The sequence below is a fragment of the Gracilinanus agilis genome, chromosome 3 (genome assembly GCF_016433145.1).
Source record: "Gracilinanus agilis isolate LMUSP501 chromosome 3, AgileGrace, whole genome shotgun sequence".
Classification (NCBI taxonomy): domain Eukaryota; kingdom Metazoa; phylum Chordata; class Mammalia; order Didelphimorphia; family Didelphidae; genus Gracilinanus; species Gracilinanus agilis.
The window spans coordinates 194,377,423-194,395,950 of NC_058132.1; positions in this window are offsets into that span (position 1 = coordinate 194,377,423).

Here is an 18,528-nt window from a genome sequence, read left to right on the forward strand (position 1 = left end):
CCTCTCAGTAAAATTAAGAGAAAGAGTTTTCATCTAAGCAGGCCAGGAATTGTTAAGAGCAGGGGTTCTTAGTCTTTTTTGTGTATTTTATGGAGCCCTTTAGCAGTCAGAGGCAATTTAAAGACCCTGTTTCAGAATGTTTTTAAATGAATAAAAATAAAATATCTAGGATTGCCAGGGAAACCAATTATGTTGAAATTCAGTTATTGAAATACTTTTTTTTAAACGTGGAAGTAGGAGAGTAGAAATCAAAATAACCTTCTGAGATAGAAACTCTGCATTCCATGGAAGAAACTACTTTTGATCTCTCAAAGGCATTCAATAAGATCCCCAAATTAGAATGAGCTACCACTAGGTGAGCAGTTGGTACCATTCTTCTAGCTTTCTGCCTTGAAGAGGAAGCTTCCTGTAGGTGCATTTAATGCAAAAAAAAAAAAAAATAACAATAAAAATTGCATGCTTTCCCACTTAGGTCTTATTGAAAATAAAGCTTTTACTCTTTTCATTTTTTCATTTCATTTCATTTCATTTCATTTCATTTCATTTACTATTTTCTTAAGTATGTGCCAACAAAAGTTTTTAACATTAACATAATTGAGTTCCATATTCTTTAGTTTCCTCCTTTGCCCCTCCTTAAAAAAGTAAGCAATTTGATATAGATTATACATGTGCAATCATGCAAAATATTTCTCTATTAGTCATGTTGCAAAAGAAAATAGAGACCAAAAAAAACTAAGAATAATAAAGGAAGTTAAAAATAGTATTCTTCAGTCTGCATTCAGACTCCACCAATTCTTTCTCTGGAAGTAGATAGCATTCTTCAGGATTTTCTTGGATCACTGTATTGCTTAGAATAGCTATCATCCCTAAGAGATCCTTGTACAATATTTCTAAAACAGCTTTTAAAAATTTTATTTTTTTAAAAAATTGTTTTATTTTTATTTTGCTTTAATAATAAATTTCCACATAAGTTTCCCAAAGTTATATGATTCATTTGTCTCCCTTCCTTTTCCCCTCTTCCTTCCCAGAGCTGGCAAGCAATTCAATCTGGGTTATACATGTATTATCATATGAAACGTATTTCCATATTATCCATTTTTGTAAATGAATAATCTTATAAAACCAAAACCCTAAATTGCATACATAAATAAACAAGTGATAAATCACATGTAAAACAAAGCTTTTTATTAATATAATTAAGCATGGACATTAAAAGTGAACACAAAAAACCCCATATCTCTACGGGTTTTTTTGCCATAGGTACAAATGACCTTTGTTTAGCCCAAGGAAGTTCTAGGGGTTCTATGGATGTCTCTTGTTCCATTAGGACTTAATTTCTTTAGTGGCCTTCATAGGAGCAAGAAGAGAGAGGATGTGAGTTCTGGTTCTAGTGGAACCATCTTACCAATATGTTACTGAGTGGCCAGTTTTGCTCTATCCAGATCTGGCCAAGCCTGACAATTGGGTGGTGAGTGAAGATTTGTGCTAATGACCACAGGATAGACTAAAAGAAACAAAACTCCTTAGAATTTTATGAATACTTCTAAACTCCATCTTTCTACCATACTTCAAGCTTACTTCTCTTAAAAAAAAGAGATATGGTAGAATAAATCAGTTAGGGTCAGATTGCCACTAGGCAGTAGAATGCCAGGCCTGTAGTCAGGAAGACTCATCTTCCTGAGTTCAAATCTGGCCTCAGGCACCTACTAGCTGTGTGACCTGGGCAAGTCACTTAACTCTGCCATAGTTTCCTCATCTGTCAAATGAGCTGGAGAAGGAAATGGCAAAACCATTCCACTATCTTTGCCAAGAAAATCTCATGTGGAATCATGAAGAGTCAGGACACAACTGAACAACAATAACAAATGAAAATTCTTCTGAATCTCTACAGCTTTATTTGTAGAGTGAGGTAGGATGGGAGTACTGGAGAGAGTGTTGGAGTCAAGAAGACCTGGTACATATTCATCTCCAACGCTTACTAGTGATCATGGGTAAATCACTTAACCCTGTTTGCCTCTTCTCTAAAATGAACTGGAGAAGGAAATGGCAAAACCACTTCAGTATCTTTGCCAAGAAAACCCCAAATGGGGTCACAAAGGAGTTGACATGACTGAAAAGACTGAACCACAATTCAATGCAAATGTCAAATTATCAGGCTAGGATTGGAAAAATACCAAAAAAAAAAAGTCGATTTAGTTAAAAACAAACAATTTTTAGGTTTGACTATCATCTCTGCAATTTAGTAACATTTGATCATCAATCTGTATATCAACCTCTCCAAAGCTTTTTCCTCATCGAGAAAAAAAAAGAACAACTAGGAATTACAATATCCTTTTAAACTCTTTCTTATTTCTTTAAGTCCTTATAGTTCTGAGGCAGAAGAGCAGTAAGGGCCAGGCAAGGGGGGTTAAGTGATTTGCCCAGGGTCACACAGCTAGTCTGAGGCTGTTCTAGGTGCTCCAGACTCTAAGCCTAGCTCTCAATTCTCTGAGCCATCTAGCTTCTTGAGATAACAATCTTTTTTCCAGCTATTTTGCTGCATTGTAGTGAGGAATCCAATTCCCATCCATTCCAATCAGTCGACAAGCATTTATTAAACACCTACTAGGTACCGGATACTGTGTAGGTGCTGAAGATACAAAGACAATGATGAAATGGTGCTTTGCCCCATCCTATTGGGGAGAGGGAGCATGTGTAAGTACTTTGCCAACTACAAGATATCCCTAGTACTCAATACAGTACCTGGCATGTAATAGGCACCGTATAAGTGTTTGTTGCTTAATTTAAATATTATTATTATTATTAAGGAAGCAAATACAATAGGAATGAAGTAAGGTCAGGAACAAAGAAAGTCAGAATCAGCAGCATTAGAAGCCAGAATCAGGGGGCTCAGAGGGTCTGGACTCTACAGCCAGGACCAGTATAATATTTGCACATCAGAATGGCTCTTGGGTGATGGAATGCCAGGCATGAAAATTGAACCTTGGATATTTACAAGCAGCAATGTCCAGAATCCTTCCATGACTGACTCCTCCATGCCTCAGCTTCTTGGCTTAATTTTCTCCCTGGATCTTCAATGTGGGACCTCTACCAGACTTCTGCCATGTCTAGATTCTCCTTCACTGTGTCCTTAATGCTGGCTCCCACCCATGCCCTCTGGGTCTTCTTCATAAGCTATTGCCTCAGCTGCCCTGAGGTACCTTGTCTAGACATATTTCTAGCTCCCAGTTGGCAAGACCTTGCTAATGCTGGATTGGTCAAAGCCCTATGAACCACTGCAAGTCCATCTGGCCATGGCTCCACTCAAGCTGCTCTGTGACAAAGGGAAACATGATTCTGGCTGAGAGGCACGAATAGGAGATGGGCAGAGAGGCCATCCGCAGCAGAAAGGGGTGGGCCTGAGGGCCATAGAGCAGAGAATCAATGAAATTTCAGAGTTTCAGGCTTGGGAGAGAGCTTCAGGATCATCTAATCCAACCGTGTCTGTTCAGGAATCCTTTCAACAACGTGTGAACCAGTGGCTTATCTGCTTCTGCTTGAAGACCTTTGGGATAGGGATTTTACCTTCTAAGGCAGCATATTTTGCTTTGGGGTGCTCAAAATTCTTGGGAATCTTGTCCTTATGGCAAATTGTAAGCAGAGAGGTGGTACAGTGCCAGACCTAGAGGACAAAAGATTTGGGTTCAAATTTGGCCTCAAAACTAGCTTCTGACCCTGGGCAAGTCACTTTACCTCTGTTTGCCTCCATTTCTTCAACTCTAAAGATAACAACACCACCTGCCTTCCAAGATTGTCCTGACAATAAAATGAGATCATTTTTGTCTAGTGCTTAGCATAGTTCCTGGCATGAAGTAGGTTTTTTTTTTTTTTTAAGCTCTCACTTTCTGTCTTTGAATCAATGCTGTGTATTGGTTCCAAGGCAGAAGAATAGTAAGGGAAAGACAAATGGTTTTCCCCCTATGGTCATATAGCTAGGAAGTGTCTGAGGTCAAATTTGAACCCAGGACCTCTTGTTTCTTGGCCTGGTTCTCAATCCACTAAACCACCTAGCTATACTCCAACAGTAGGTTTTTAATAATTGCTCATTTTCTAGCTGTGTGACTCTGGGCAAGTCACTTAACCCCCATTGCCTAGCCCTTATTACTCTTCTGCCTTGGAACCAATATACATAATTGATTGCAAAATGGAAGGTAAAGGTTTAAAATTAATTAATAAATGCTCATTTCCTTCCTTCCTGACCTTGGTATTAATAGTTAATTCCTATCTTATGTGTCAACTTCCATCCATCTCCAGGATACTAGAAAGGGCTGGTGAAAACTATGTGGGCTAAACATGTTTTTGAGAGGCAGTGATGTGGTCAAGATAGGGCATAGGATGACAGAAGTCAGGGAAGATCTAGTTACAAATCCAGGTTCTTGCTTGCTGTATGTCCTTAGGCAAGTTACTTAACTCAGTTTCTTTAAGTGTAAAATGAGGGGATTGGACTTGACTTCTAAAACTCCTTCCAGCTCTAAATTTGTGATCCTAGGAATGGGTTTTACATTTTTTTCTTTAACCTGTCTTGAAAGCAGAGCCAAGTCCTCCCCCCACCACTTTCCACTCCCCCCCCCCTTTTTTTCTATCAGGCTTTGGCAGGTTCCTGGAGGTTTTCTACCCTTGTTTCCATTTTTCCATGTTAATTATTGAGATCAATGCTACAGCAATTATATTATGTTTACAGCAGCCGACACATATCAGAAGCTAAAGTGTTGCTAAATGTCACTTTAATACTCCCCAGTGGAGGGCATGTGATTATAAGTGGTTCACTACCTTCCTTGTGAATGAGGCTGGTGCTTTTAACCCCAAAAGGGGAACAGGAGCACATTTACTGCAACCTTACAAGTGTACTCATTTGGGTAAGCATCTTGGAATGGAGGAACAGGAGCACAGACTTGGAGAGGCTAATGGCATTGGGCAGTTTGGGGAGTCAGATTGGTTCCTGTGCCCTGAGGTATCTGTTGTACCTCGCCAGCTTCTGCCCCATTTTCTTCAAGATTCAGCTCAGGCGCCATCTTTCTTGGTCTCCTTTCTCCTCCCGGTCCAGGTGCTGGTGCCTTCCCCCAGCCCCAAGGCTACCTAGACTCTCCATGGTATGTGTTCTGTATTGCTTAGCCCAAAGCTTGGTGCTTTGTAAATGCTTGTCCATTGACTGTTTTCATAAGATGCTGTAATTTCCAAGGAACAACCCTGCAGATGGAACTCAGAATGAGGCATAGTGATAGACCTAGATCTTGTCAAATATAAAAAAAAAAAAGTTACATTCAGTAGGAAACTACCTGAGATGTTCTGGCTGCCCTGTTGTATAGGTGGTAAGAGCACATTGATTTTTTGTTTGTTTCTTTTTTAAACCCTTGCCTTCCATCTTAGAACCAATACTGTGCATTGGTTCCAAGGCAGAAGAAGGGTAAGAGCTAGACAATGGGAATTCAGTGACTTGCCCCAGGTCACACAGCTAAGAAGTATCTGAGGTCAGATTTGAACCTAGGACCTCTGTCCTGGCTCTCAATCCACTGAGCCACCCAGCTGCCTCCATGCAATATTGCTTCTTGAGAATTTCTCCTGGCCCTAAATGGAATTTTGATATAGAAATTATTTGCCTTTGGTGCCCTCCTGAGGTCCCTTTTGGCTCGCCATCCCCTTCCTTATACCTCTGTCCATTGGTTAACCACCTCCTCCAAGTGGCTGTCAGGGGTATTTATACTCCTGGGGCCAACCAACATTTGCCCCTGGCTCACGACACTTGGGAACATTCCGTGTCTTCCAGCTGCCTTCCCTGTCATTCAAGGTGGCATCGCTCACTTCCCAGATTATGAATATAACAATTGTCTTCATCTGGCTGTCAAATAATCACTCAATATCATGTTAGTTCCCCTAAGGTATAATCTCTCCCCAGGAGTACTTGCTTTTTATGAAGGGACTTTCTGAAATCAGGCATCTTTTGAGACCCAAAAGAACATGGTAGCATGGAAAGAGCACAGACCAGGGGTTCTATTCCTAACGTTGACACTCAGTAGCTCTGTGACCTTGGCCAAATCATTTCACTTCCCTAAGCCTCAGTTTCTTTATCAATAATAAAATGATGGAGCTCTACTAGATAATCTTTAAGCCCTCATCTGACTAACGTTATATATTTCTGAGTAGGGCCAGAGGAAAACTCCCTTATTCTAATACTGAATGAACCCCGAGGGATATGCCCCCCACCCCCCACTGATGCTGTTCTGATGTGATTTTTTTTATCTCTTTTCTTCCAAAGGTTAGAAAAATACAAGGAAGATATTCAGTGACTGTAGTTTATTGAGGTGCCTGAGGCTATTCTTTAGAAAATCATAACTTAAAAATACATGGCTTTTCTGCACTCTGTTTATCCACTCTAATAAATTATGCTGAGGGTGGAATATATCTTGAGAGGAAGGTCTTTTATCTTTGGTGTCAAGAGGGGTGGGAGTGGTTAATTGCCATCCTCACCTCCCTCATGGAGTTGCAGGCAAGAGACCAGTGTCGACTCTTATATCACTCATTTTATTCTTCCTATGGTCGATAAATCTCTTATCTCCTGAACTGGGACATCTGTATTTAATGTATCCAGGGAGTGGGCTAATTAAGTGGTGAGCTAGACTGCCTCTTCACAGGCAGCTCAATGCCTGACATTTTCACTATGGCCCAAAGAATTTTTCCCAGTAGGATGAGGGACACAGTTTTTTCAGCCGTGAGAACCCAGATGTCAGGCATTTGATTGGTGGCTTTGCTTTTCCAGCTCCTTTCCTTTGTTTGAATCAGGCCCTCCTTCAGATTCCTTTCCTCCTTACATCATAAAATCAAACTCATCCTTCAAAATCCAGCTCAAATATCGGCTCAATTGTGAAGCCCAGTCTAGTCCACAGGGACTCCTGTTGGCCCTGGCTGAACTCTGATAAAATTTATTCTTTGTACTATTGTTTTTGTTTTTGGACTGATTATATGCTGCCTTTCCAGATCTTTTTTAAACTTTTTTTTAAAAAACCTTACATTCTGTCTTTGAATCAATACTAAGTATCAGTTCCAAGGCAGAAGAGCCATTAAGGGTTAGGTAATTGGGGTTAAGTGACTTGTCCAGGGACACATAGCTAGGAAGTGTCTCAGACCAAATTTCAACCCATTTCTAAGTTTGGCTTTCTATCCCCTGAGCATATTCTTTTTCTGTTAATCTGGATACAGGCCCAGAATGTTAGGATCTTGAGTCTGGGAGAGGTTTTAGAGATTGTGGAAAGGGATCAGACCTATGATTTAACTGGTCCTCAAAACTGTGGGTGGATACTTTGGCCATAGCTTAAAGGCTTACTGGGTTGCCTATACTACTGAGAGGTTGTAAACTACCTAGCCAGGCTTACACAGTCAGTATCTATCCAAGGCAAGACCTGAATACAGGTTTTGCTGGTTTAGGGTTGGTTAGTTACTAGCACAACTAGAATAAGAATGTAGTTCTTTTGGGTGTGTTAGAGATGAGGTTTGAACCCAAATATTTCTGACCCCAACTGTTATATCCTATCCACTAAGCCATGCTGCCTTCCTTCCTCCCTCTTTTCCTCCCTTTCTCCCATCTTTCCTTCGTTCCTTTGTTCCTTCGTTCCTCCTTTCCTTCCTTCCTTCCTTCCTTCCTCCCTCCTTTCCTTCCTTCCTTCCTTCCTTCCTTCCTTCCTTCCTTCCTTCCTTCCTTCCTTCCTTCCTTCCTTCCTTCCTTCCTTCCTCTTACCTTCTGCTTTAGAATTGAATAGCAAAGGCTAGGCAATTGGAATTAAATGACTTACCCAGGGACAAAAATCTAGAAAGTGTCTGAGGTCAGATTTGAAACCAGGTTTCCAAACTCCAGGCTTGGTACTGTTTCCTGCTATCTTTCAAAGAAATCAAAAGATGGCTATAAGTGATTTGTTTAGTCAACTGACATTGGCCAGGCAAGGGTTAAACACTGAAGAGCTGGCTGGCACCTTTGCACTGAATAAGGAGACTTAGGACTGAATCATCAATGAAAAGCTATCTTATTTTAATAAATAAATACTGATCCCAGATAGGTTCTCTTTTTCCTTTAATATAAGAATGTCAACTCCTCAAAACTATTAGGTAAAAAGGGCCTTATACTTCTTTGTATTCTCCATGGAGCTTTGTGTACACTGTGTTGCACACATAGTCAGTGCTCATTTGGTCCTTATTGATGGCATAATTTGGTCTTTGAGTGCCTTGGCCACTCTATGACTATTACTGACAGTCTAAATCAGTGATTCCCAAAATGGGCACCACCACCCCCTGGTGGGTGCTGCAGCAATCCGGGGCGGGGGTGGTGATGGCCACAGGTGCATTTATATTTCCTATTAATTGCTATTAAAATTAAAAAAAATAATTTCCAGTGGTGCTAAGTAATATTTTTTTCTGGAAAGGGGGCAGTAGGCCAAAAAAGTTTGGGAGCCATTGGTCTAGATTTTGGTTACTTTTTCTTCTCAAATTTATGCGTTAGGTGCTGAAGAAAGAGGCACAATGATATACTTCACAGTTAAAATTCTATGCTTCATTCTTTGCTTTCCCCCCCTTCTTTGGTAGCATGGACTAGGCACAGTGTCATTTCACTGTGGTGCTATTTTTAATTTTGAAGGTTAAATTGCAAGACCACTTGAATGTCAGATTTATTCTCTTGGGTACTTTGCGTAAACAAATAGGTCTGTTCCTGTTTTGTCCTCTCTTCTTCTTCCAAATTCTTAATAAAAAGAAAGGGAAGTGAAAATGAGGGAGCATTGAGGAGTAGATATCTGGAGTTGCTTGAAGCCTAATAAGTCAATAGGTCCCCATTTCATATCTGGGGATTTCCTTCACTTTATGGTTCTGAGTATCTAAACGTTCCTCCTGTGAGGAGTTGAAAAGAGTATGGTTGGCACATGAAGCTAAGTTATAAAATGAAATGATCCATTATAGCATTGTTGAGCATGGCAAACTCATCAAGTTGCTATCTTAGAGTTCTTGGAATATCCCTATTTTCCTTACCCATTTTGGCTCATATTGACATTTTGGTCATCTTAGCTTTTCTGTTTGGTCTCTGACTTGTAGATAGAACCCATAGCTAGATTTAGTCAGAAGACTTAATTTTGAATCCAGGTCTGCTCTTGACTTAATGTTGGAGCATATGCAAGTAACTTCTTTCTCTGGACCTTAGTTTAATCATGTATAAAATCAAGAGGTTGACTCTCTCAGGTTCTTTCTAACTTTAAGATCAAATCCTATGATTGAACTTAGCTTTTACAATCTATCCAAATCTCTTGTTTGGCCTTTGGCCCAAATGTCAAACCAAAAAAAAACGTTCTTTGATTCGTTTCCCATGATGCCCGGTATCTGCCCCTACTTCATTTCACAACCTTATTCAGTAAAAAGGTACCAATCAGTCTCTCAGTTGTTAACTCTTGTCTGACCAGTGCCAGCTGAATAAATATATCACTCATAGCCATCTCTTGCCTTCTGTGGAAGACAACATGGCATAGTGGATAGAATACTGAGTGACTTGGAGTCAGAAATATTTGGGTTCAAACACCATCTCTAACAGCTATTATATACAACTTTGGGAAAGTCCGTTCCTGTTTTTGACTTGAAAAATAAAGGTAGTAGAACCTGTTGAACTTAACGTACAGGATGATTGTGAGGATAAAATGAGATGATTCCTGTAAAGTGCTTTGCTAACTTTAAAATATACAAATGTCAGCTATTATTATTATTCATCCTGCTGATAAGCTGTCCTTAGCCACAGGTGGCTGGCAAAGAAATGTGGACCAACAAAATTGACAAGGAGTAATTTTCTATCCTTCTTCTGCCTTTTAACCGAGAAAAAAAATGCTCCAGAGGAAACAGATTTATTGAAGAACTGTCTTGTTTTCAGAAACATTAGATAAATTAGGTTACATGTTTTGCTGTTTCTGAATGCTATGCAATGATTTATTCCCTCTTCTCTACCCACCCCACCCCATCTTTGAACACAGCCACGTTGCTTGTTCCAACCACCCGAAGAATGATTTCATTTTATGTGTTCCTGATGTGATTGGTTTGCTCACTTTGAACTTGGTTTAATACAATTTTAATAGTTTTTAATACCTTAAATTAATTACAGCCATTTCAGTTGCTCCTGTCTTTGCTATTTCTCTGCTTGGTCTCCATAGCAACCTTTCTTGCAAAAAGGAGAAGGTGGGGGCGTGCCCACATATTGGATGTTGACTTCCATTGGCTTTCAATTCAGTAATCCTCCAGGAAAGAGGATTCTGGGGACACAACGAGTGGAGGCTGTCTATTATTTTGCACTCAGTAACCATGTCTGACAGAAAAATGTCTATAGAGGCTTTTAAAAAAGCAACAGATTTTTTATTGTTATCTTTTCTTTTTACATTGTTTACATGTTTCTCCTGTAGCTCTCTTCCTTTTCTTTCCTAGAAAGCCATTCTTTTTAACAAAGAATTTTTTTAAAGGAAGAAGAGTAAAAAATCAGCAAAATCAATCCATATATTGAAGAAATCTGACATTATATGAAATGTTCCTCCTCTTTCCCCAAACTAGATGCAGCTCAGAATAGAGATCAGGTCTTTTTGAATATATTTTGATGAGAGGCAGTTTGGTATGTTGGACAGAGCCACCATATTGGGAAATAGAAGACCTGGATTTGAGATCCAAGTTCCACCATTTATAAGCTATGTGTCCTGACAGTTATGTTTCTTTTGCCTGCCTTCCTTCCTTCCTTCCTTCCTTCCTTCCTTCCTTCCTTCCTTCCGTTTCTTTCTTTCTTTGTTTTAAAAAACTTTTATTTTTAAAATTTTAGTTCCAAAATCTCTCCCACCCTTTTACTTCTCCCCATCTACTGAGAAGGCAAGCAAAATAATAACAATTGATCACAGCTCTCATTTCCCCTGGGAATATCATTTGACTTCTCTGAGACTCAGTTTATTCATTTATAAAATAAGGATAATAATACTGGCCATCTGTACCTCACTGAATTATTGTAAGAAAAGAGCCTTGAAAAACATAAAGCTTTAGGCAAATATCAGTTCACTATCTCTATACACTGCATAATTATTACCATGTCTAGGTGTATGTATGGCTCAGTGAGAATCTTTGGATGGTGGGGAGTTGCTTCTAGTTCCACATTTCTAATTTTGGTTGCATGACAAGTCACTAATTATTGGGAGCTGCTCTTGGTGGGGGTAGGACTCCTTCCAAGGACAACCAAATTGTCCAAACAGAGGAGCTGTGGTCTCAATTCCCTTCATCTAGTACATCATCATGATCCCATTTTAGTGGAAACTAAAAGGGTCCACATCCTTCTTGACTCTCAAATACCATCACATAATATTTACTGTCTTTAAAGGGGAAAGTTTGGTGATCATTATAGAGTTAAAAAGATACTTGAAAATGTGTTGCTCATGATAAATCACTTATATTTAAGTGTTTCATTTTAAAAAAATCCAATACAAACTATTTTGTTTAGTGGATTAGCTGTTTATATTTTTGCATTTTGCCTGACATCTACTTTAAACCAGGAAGCTCAAGATCATTGAACAAAGCTTATTAAGAATTGAATACTGAGTTTGATGCTAAGGGAGATATAGCTATCTCAGCCCACAACCTTGTATGGTCTTGTCACTATCTCACAGGGGTCAATAAGACATATGTACACAGTACAAAATAGAAAGAGATATGTGCCATAAGGAAAGATATCCAGTTAGAAGAAGGATTGACTACTTACAATTGGGGGAGTCAGGGGAGGCTTGATGGACATTTGATTTGGCTCTTAGGTGGAACTGAAATAAGAGGCAAAGTTGGATAATTGTTATGGTGGTGCCTTCTTGATATAACAATAACATAAGCAGAGGCAGAAGATGGGAAAACATGGGAGTGGTGAGACACTTCAGTTTGATTGGAACCTAAGAATAGTTCTAATACTCAAAAAGCCCAGGTAGATTTGTACCAGATTGTGGAGAGGATTAAGTGACTGAATAAGGAGGTTGGACTGTATTTACTAGGCAATGGGGAACTAATTAAGGCTTTTGAGCTAGAAAGTGATGTGACCAGAATTGTGCATTGAGAAGATGAATCTGGCAGAAGTTTGTAGGTTATGTTGGAATGGGAAGATACTGAAAGTCATTAGACTAGTTAGGAGGAGTGAGTCCAATAGTCTAGGCAGAGGTAAAGGGCAATCAAACTAGGTTTTGTAGTGGGAGTTAGAAAAAGGAAATATATTTAGAGATTTCCTCCTATCCCTCTTTAGCCCACCTACAACAATCACTCAACTAATTGCTTCCCTGAGAAAACTAGGCTGAATTCAGAAGCTAGTGAAGTGTGCTACAAATCTGGGGTACTCAGAGTGGGAATGACGTAAAGCTGTGGAGACCAAAATAGGAGCCATTTGAGAATGGTCCACAAGATTGATTAATGAGGGGGAAAAGATTCTAATTAGTTGTATGACCAGTTAAGACATAGGTATTGTGAGATGAAAAGAATCAAGGGTGTTCTAGAGTAAGAAGATTTGGGTTTGATTCCTGGTTCCACTACTTACTAGTTTTATGATTGTGGGCAAATGTCCTTTTTAGAGCCTTGGTGTTACAGTGAATCTCATTCATTCAGTTGTTTTCAGTCGTGTCTTGCTTCATTTGGGGTTTTCTTGGCAAAGATAGTAGGATGGTTTGTCATTTCCTTCTCCAGATCATTTTACAGATAAAGAAACTGAGACAAACATGGTTAAGTGACTTAGCCAAGCTCATACAGCCTAAGTGTCTGAGGTCAGATTTGAACTCATGAAGATGAGTCTTTTTGGCTCTGGGACTGACACTGTATCTACTGAGCCATCCAGTTCTACAAATTCTTATCTCTTGAATCCATTTAGTTATCAAGCCTTGTCAATTCTACCTATATAGGAAATCATGCAATTTGGAGTCTCTGTCCCCTCCTTTCTCTTCTGTTTCCATTGCTGATCAAGAAGCGTGTTCTATATGAAACATTTTGTAAATCCTCTAAGTGCTAGGGTTCCCCCTCCCAAACTATTTTGTATTTATTCTCCTTATTTTTATTCTGCAAATACTTAATGAATCACTTATTGTCTCCTGCATTAAAATGTGAGTTGGGGTTTTTTCCTTCTTTAGGCTTGTATCCCAGCATGTAGTATAGTGCCTGTTGCGTCTTAGGTGCTTAATTGATTGATCAGTTGATTGCTATCCTCCTAATTCAGTTCCTCACTACCAATTGCCTGGAATATTCCAGTAGTCTATGAACTTATCTTCCCACTTCCACTTGTTCTCTCTTTCCCCTTTGATGTATTCTTTATAGCCTTGTCAAATTAATCTTTTGCAGAGATTTGGTCACATCTCCCTAATATTCAGCAGCTCCCCAATGCCTCTCAAGTAAAGTACAAATCCCTTGACATGGCATTGGAGGATTTACAAATCTGGCATCAGTCTGCTCTCCAGTTTCTCCCACTGTGCTCCCTCTGAACTAGACTACTCACCCCCCCCCCCCACTCTCAATCCTCAGGCTCCTTGCCCATTTATCTTTTCTCAAATTATTCTCCATGCTTGATAACAAATCCTCATCCACTGAATTATTACCTTTAAAGCTTTACATGCCAACCTACCCCATGTAGCATTCTCTGATCTTTTAGACACTAAGACAGACCTTCTGTCTCAAATCTCAAATTACTCATTTGTCTCTAGTATACATACTTGGTAGTCTTGTGTACTAGTGTTATCTCTGTTAAGAAGATTAAGCTGGAAGAGATGTTGGGTGGATTAGAGGAGAGCCTGGAGCAAATGTTCTGCCCTTGGACTTCTTCCAATTAGATCTGAACCCAGGATCTCACTATACCTGCCTCTCAAACCACTGATCCACCTAGCTGTGTTTTCTTTTATTTAAAAATTGTGTTTCTTTATTTTATTCCAGTAACAAATTTCCACAAAAGTTTTCCAAGGTTACATGATTCTTGTTGTCTCCCTCTCCTCTTCCCTCCTCCTCCCAGAATTGACAAGCACTTCCACTGTATTATACATGCATTATCACTCAAAACCCATTTCCATATTATTCATTATTTCTAAGAGGGAAATCCTGTAAAACCAAAACCCCCAATCATATACCCAAATAACCAAATGATAAATCATATGTTTTCCTCTGCATTTCTACTCCCACAGTTCTGTCTCTGGAGATGGATAGCATTCTTTTTTCTAAGGCCCTCAGATTTGTCCTTGATCATTGTATTGCTGTTAGTAGCAAAGTCTATTATATTTAATCTTTCCACAGTGTTTCAGTTGCTATGCATAATATTCTCCTGGTTCTGCTTATTTTACTCCCTAGTTGTGTTTTCTAAAGTTGTTATTGCTCTAAATTTTTTAGAAACTTCTAGGTGGAGATCCCTGGATGTTTGCCAGCTCATTAATCCAGTTTCTTGAGGATAATTCAAACCCAGGATCACAGCAGGCAGAGGCCAAAATAAAGCAAAGGTCAATGAAAGTATAAGGACTAAAGATCTCTTGAAAGCCAAAAAAAGGGAGTTGTGAACTGAAATCTGATGAAGCTGAGCACCAATTTCAGTCTGCTTCCCTATGCCATCTTGGACAAATCATAGATAATAGATTTAAGCTAGAAGGAGCCTGAAATTATCTAATCCAATTTTGTCTGACTTAAATGTGTGTGTATAACATATAAAATATATTACGGGGTCAGCTAGGTGGCACAGTAGAGAGAGAATCAGAATTGGAGTTGGGAGGATCTGGGTACAAATTTGATCTCAGATACTTCCTAGCAGTGTTTCCGTGGGTGGGCAAGTCACTTACCCCTGTTTGCCTAGCCCTTTCCCTTCTGTCCTTAGAACTGTTACTGGGACAGAAAGTAAGGCTTTTTAAAAAAAGTATATTCTAGATATCTGAATTGTTATCTCACTCTATCCTACTATCCCCACAATCCTCCCAACTCCCTAAGAAATTATAATGTTCTATGAGGGTAGGGACACTGTTATTTAAACTTTGTATTTTCCATAGCATGTAATATCGTACCTTGCTTGCTTAATAAATGATAAACGAATGAATTGAAACAGCTTTATCCTTCTGAAACCTCATCTGTAAAATGTGCATACTACCTCTTGCCCTGCACATCTCACTGGGCTATTGTGGACATCTAATGGCAGCTGGGAGAGTAGCTTGTAAACTGTAGGGTGCTAGAAAGGAGTAAGAGAGTTTTTCTTTTCTTCTTCTTTTACTAAAGCATTGTTTTTATTGTGTTCCTTTCCTCCAGGGGTGCTGAAGAGGGACAGACTGGGTGTCAAAGGCTTAAAAAAATTACTCTTTATTCTCTCCAGAGTCCTCTTCAACTAAGCCATTGGATTTCTCTAGTGACAGGGTAACTCTTCTTTATCTCTCACTCACTGGGGCTTTGGTCAGCGACTCAATTTTTAGGTGAACAGTCCATCTTCTTCCTTAAGAAGAATAAGGAGAGTACATTTTCAAAGTGCTTTATGGTTAAATAATTCTTTTCTCATAATAGCTCTGTGATATTGGTAGTATAAAGTTATTATCTACACTCTTCAGGAAGAGAAATTGAGGCACAGAACTTTCTCAAAGACTTGTATAAGATAATGTACGTGAAATGCTTTGTAATCATTAAGGGCCCATATGTATTCGAGATTATTATTATCTTTGTATTCCCCACACTGATCAGAGGGCCTCTCACAAAGTGGGCCTTTAATGCAATTTTCAAAAAAAATCTAATTTAACTGACTTTGTTTGGAGTCTTTAGAATGCCTGCCTTGGAGGAACTCAGACTCTTTGATAGAATAAGTAGGTAGCTTTGTTTTAAAACTAAATCCTTATCAAGGAAAGAGAGATCCAGATTTCTCCTGGTTGTTTTAGCTTGCATGGAATCCAGGCAGGGAAATATATTTGAGAAAGTCTCACTAGAAATATCCATGGGTCAAGGAAGCAAATGGATTAATTACTCCTTCTGTCTAGGCCTTTATAAGTTTGGTAAGAGTATATCATGGATGCAAACAAAAAGGACAGGAAAGGCTGCTAAACGTAGAAGAACCATACTGAGGAGGTGATATATATATGTTGATAGACACACTTCAATATATACAGTCAAGTGAGGGCCATGTCTTTTCTTTTCTTTTTTTTTTTGAAAAATCCTTACCTTCCATATTAGAATCAATATTGTGTATTGGTTCCAAGGCAGAAGAGTAATTAAGGGCTAGGCAATGGGAGTTAAGTGGCTCGCCCAGGGTCACACAGCTAGAAAGTATCTGAGACCAGATTTAAACCTAGGATCATTGAGTAAGTAACTCACCTACAATCAGGGGGCACAGGTAAGAAGATTCTGAGGCCAAATTTGAACCCAGAACTTCTTAATCCACTGAGCCACTTAGCTGCCCTTTAACATGTGTTTTCTAAAGATGCTATGATTGCTCAAATTTTTTTTTGCAAATCCTTGATGGGGATCCCTGGCCATTTGCTAGTTTCTTGAGTATAATCCAAAATCAGGATCACAGCAGGCAGAGGTTAAAATAAACCAAAGGCCAACAAATGAACAAGGATTAAGGGTCTCTAACACCCCAAAATAGGAAGTTGTGAACTGAAATCTGATGAATCTGAGCAATAATTTCAGTCTGCTAAGCTATGCCACTTTGGACAAGCTTTATAATAATAGATTTAAGCCAGAAGGAGTATGAGAGATTATTTAATTCATTTTTGTTCAACTTAAATAGAAAAGGGGGCACTAATCCATTTATAGGGATCCCTGCAGGCAGCATATTGACTTAATTTTAAAAATGTAATGTTATCATGTATCATTGCATTTTTATTTGTCTCTTTAAATATTTTTAATTACATTTTAATCTGGTTTGGTAGCCCCTAGGAGTGTTGCCACTGGAAAAGTGATTGACACCTCTGATCTAATCTATGCTTCATCTCACTGAGACTCTGCAAAATCTATTGCTGTGGTTTTGGTTTTTGTTCTGGACTCATGACTTTATTGATGTGGGTAGCTCCCAGTATGGAAAATGTTCACTTACATGGATTGGGAATTTGTTTGAAATTTCTGGCTTTAGAGAGTCTTTGGAGGCATTGAGAAGTTAGGGAACTCATCTGCATTCATACAGTTTGTGTCTGAGGCAGGACTCAAACTTAGATTTTTTTTATGACATTTCACTTACCAGCCCCTTTGGTGTCTGCAAAGGCAATTCCATCTGCCTGGAAGGCTCTTTACTCTTAGTTTTATTTCTTGGAACACCCAGCTTCTTTGGCTCACTCTGCTCAGCAGCTACCTCTTACATGAAACCGTTCCTCATTTTTACCCCTTCATTACCTCTCTTCCCTATGGTAGTGCTCCAACTTTACTTTTTATTTAATTGTATATATTTTTGGTTCTCTAGATCAACAGCCAGGCCTGGAGATGGGAAGTCCTTGGTTCAAATCTGGATTCAGACACTTCCTACCTTCGTGACCTCTGGCAAGTCACTTAAACTCCCATTGTCTAGGCCTTTCTGCTCTTCTACCTTAGAATTAGCACATAGTTGAGGACCAACTAATCTCTAGAGAGACCACAGGAACTGGCAACAGGGAGAGCAGAATCCAGATAGACAAAACTGCTACAAGCTTCCCCATGGCAAATCATTCAGGCTACCTTCTTGGCAAGTACACAGTGTGGGAACCAAAGGCAGAGAGAACTAACTCAAACCCTAGAGTAGCCTATACTGCAGGCTTGGAACAGTATTCACTCTACACCAGAAATGAAGTAGAACTTCAACATATAGACAAAGTAATGAAAAAAAAGGAAAAAAGGAAAACTGGCAAGATGAACAGAAGGCAAAAGAAAAATTGATCTTAGAGAGTTATTTTAGTGATAGGGAAGATCAGAATACAAACTCAAAAGAAGACAATAATGCCAAAATAGAAATATGTGAAGCTTCAAAGGCAAGGGCAAAAGGGTGTCAGCACCCAAAATAACCCTTTGAAGAACTTGAAAAGAAGTTTAAAAATCTAAAAGAGAAATGACAGAGAGATTCAACAGCTTGGGGGAGAATTCAATGAAGAAAACACCTCATTCAAAACTAAAATTTGCCAAATGGAAATGGAGGCAAAAAAACCACTATGGAAAATGACTTCCTAAAAACAAGAATAGATTAAATGGAAAAGGAGGCTCAAAAAACACTGAAGAAAACAACTTCTTACAGAGTAGAATTGGCCAAATGGAAAAGGAAATACAAAAGCTTAAGAGAGAAAATAACTCCCTAAAAATAAAAACTGGACAAATGGAAGCTATTGACTTAATAAGAAATCAGGAAACAATAAAACAAAATCAAAACAATGAAAAATGGAGGAAAATCTGAAATATCTCAGATAAAACAAAACAAAGCAGAACAATTGGCTTGAAAAACAGGTCCAGTAGAAATAATCCAAGAAATATCAGGATGCCTGAAGCCACAATAAAAAACAAACCAGTCCAGATACTATATTATAA